The 2,291-nt window shown below is 64.6% G+C and overlaps 1 protein-coding gene across 1 annotated transcript in view; it reads left to right on the top strand.

Moving 5' to 3' along the window:
- Positions 1 to 2,291, top strand: part of TXNRD2 (thioredoxin reductase 2) — a 25,216-nt gene that overhangs the window by 18,741 nt on the left and 4,184 nt on the right. The gene's annotated exons all lie outside the window — the stretch shown is intronic.

Genomic DNA, 2,291 nt, shown 5'->3' with positions numbered 1-2,291 from the left:
TGCCCTCTTCCCTGCCGTCGGGTGTCTGGACCCCTCCCTGCCCCTCCCCGCGCCCCCCCGGGCGGCAATGCAGAGAGCTCATGGGTGACCGTGTGGAACACACTCCCAGGTTTGGGCCCCCTGCACCCGGCTGACCCTGCGGAGGGCGTTGGGGCCCCTGCAGGGCTCAGGACGGCCAGCCTGGAGGGGAGAGGCCCTGAGGGCACAGCCTGGAGCCCAGAGCCGTGGCAGGCGGGCCTGCCCCAGGGGTCCCTGCACAGAGGGCGCTGGGCCCACCTGCCGGGACACCCTCCTGCCTTGGGGCCTGTGGCCTGCGCGTTTGGAACCCGTTTTCCTGACCCGTCTGTGTGCACATTACACCTAGAGGCGATCAGGGTCTTCCCTCCGTGTCTCCAGCCCGCGGGCCTCTCATCCCCCTCCCCCCGGGCCTGGCTTCTGAGTCTCTGTGCCCATCAGACCCCACATCCGGCTCCGCAGCTCTCGACGTGTCCACTGAGCCCTCAGAGGGCCTGCCTCCCGCGCTTTCCCACCCCGGCTGCCCAGGTCCCCACGTGCCCCGAGGTGGGGCTGGGGTGGGGTGTACTTCTGAGAAGCCTACTGCTTCCGAAATGCTCAGAACGGGTGGAAATCCGAAAATGAAATAAACCCCGGAGCGGTCAGCGCCTGGCTGTTGAAGCTTGATGCGAGCAGGTTTTAGGAATGAGGCAAAAATCTGAGACGCCCTGGAGCGAACTCTTGGCCAAGATTCGCTAAATTACCAGAGGAAATGTTCTTGATCGAATCGAGAGAGTAGACCTAAAAGGGGGTTTGTTTTGAACGCTGTGAAGGGTCGTCTGAGTGTTCAGACCCGGAGAGGTAAACTGATGGCTGTCGTTTTCAGCTTGGTTCTAAAGGCCGAGGGGACTGCACCCACCGCCTGCCTGGCCCCTCGCCTGCACCCCGCCCCTCCCCCCGGACCCTCGGGGTCCTCCCCGCGTCCAGACGGCCCTGGTGGGCTACAGGGTGAGGCCCTGGGAGCCCTCCCCCACCAGGAGTCCGTTTTGTTTTCTGTATTTTCAAAACTGGCATCCCCCAGACGGTCTGCTGGTGTGATTGATGCCGGGGGTGGGGGCTTTTCACAGTCCTTGGCCTCTGACCTTGCTTCCCGAGGCAGCGCTGCGGTTCCCGGCACGCCTCCCAGCCGCGGGCAAGTGCTGGCGGGGCACAGCTCGCAGCGGGTTTTGTAAACATCCAGGAGCCACGTCCCGTTTCAGCAACCGGAACGTTCTCTGCCCTTTACCTGGAGAGCCTGGAACCGGGCATTACTTCTGTGTGCGATAAAGGGTGGTCCCAGGGGTCCGAACACTACGGCCGGCCGGGAGCTGGCAGACCCTGGGTCTGCCCGGGCACCCACCGGACCCCAGGTGTCACAGATGAGAAGGGCGGGCTGCGGCTCGTGCCCGTGGACACCCGCGGACACCAGAGTGGGCTGGCCTGCAGCCTGCCAGCCTCTTCCGCGGCGCAGCCTTGATCCCCACGAGGTGGATTAAGCACATTAGCAGCTAAAGCAGTTAATTGCTGTGCAGGGGGCCGGCTCATTGTTTGTCTGTGAATCACCCGCTCACACCAGGTGTCTTAGATAACAGGCCGGGAGCTGGGGAGGAGGATTTCCTGTCTGCAGATGCGCCGATTACTGTGATGAGTGAAGACAGTCAGCCCGCCCCGCAGGCTCCGGCCGCCACAGTTAACCACTTGTGGCCTGGATCCCGGCTGGGGGGGCGGTGCGTGGAGTGGGACTGGTGAGCCCAGTGGACACCTCTGAGCAGGGACCCTTGGCTTTGCTGTGACTTCCTCTTGTTCTTAGAAACAGCCTGAGCACCTTGGCCTCGGGAAAACCCAGAGCCAAAACAGTCCCCAGCGCCCTCCCCCCTACCCCCATAATCAGCGTGCTCCAGGCAGGGCTCAGTGTCCAGGCTGGAGGAAGGCTCAGGCCAGAGGAGCCCCACCCCCGGGTGGTGAAGCAGCGGGGCGCCGTGGGCAGTCAGCCCCCAAAGCCGGCGCTTTTTCTTCAGGCTTTTTCTCTGCAGCGGGCTGTTGCCATTCACCTGTGTCACGTGGAAGCCTCTGGCGTTGGGGGAAGCAAGCCCGTGGGTCCCAGCCAACCCCCTCTGGCCGACCCCCGTCCTGAAGGCCCAGCCACTCTGAGCACTGTCCCCACGCTGGTGCGCACGTGGACTGCAGCCCGGGATGAAGGCTGGCCCAAGGAGACCGTGCCGGGCCCGCGGGGCCGAGGTTGGCTGCGGCCGGGGCCC

This window comes from Bison bison, unplaced genomic scaffold (assembly GCF_000754665.1).
Source record: "Bison bison bison isolate TAMUID 2011002044 unplaced genomic scaffold, Bison_UMD1.0 scf7180017845480, whole genome shotgun sequence".
NCBI lineage: Eukaryota > Metazoa > Chordata > Mammalia > Artiodactyla > Bovidae > Bison > Bison bison.
Note: the sequence above shows the minus strand (reverse complement) of the source record. Positions and strands in the feature narration are given on the sequence as shown.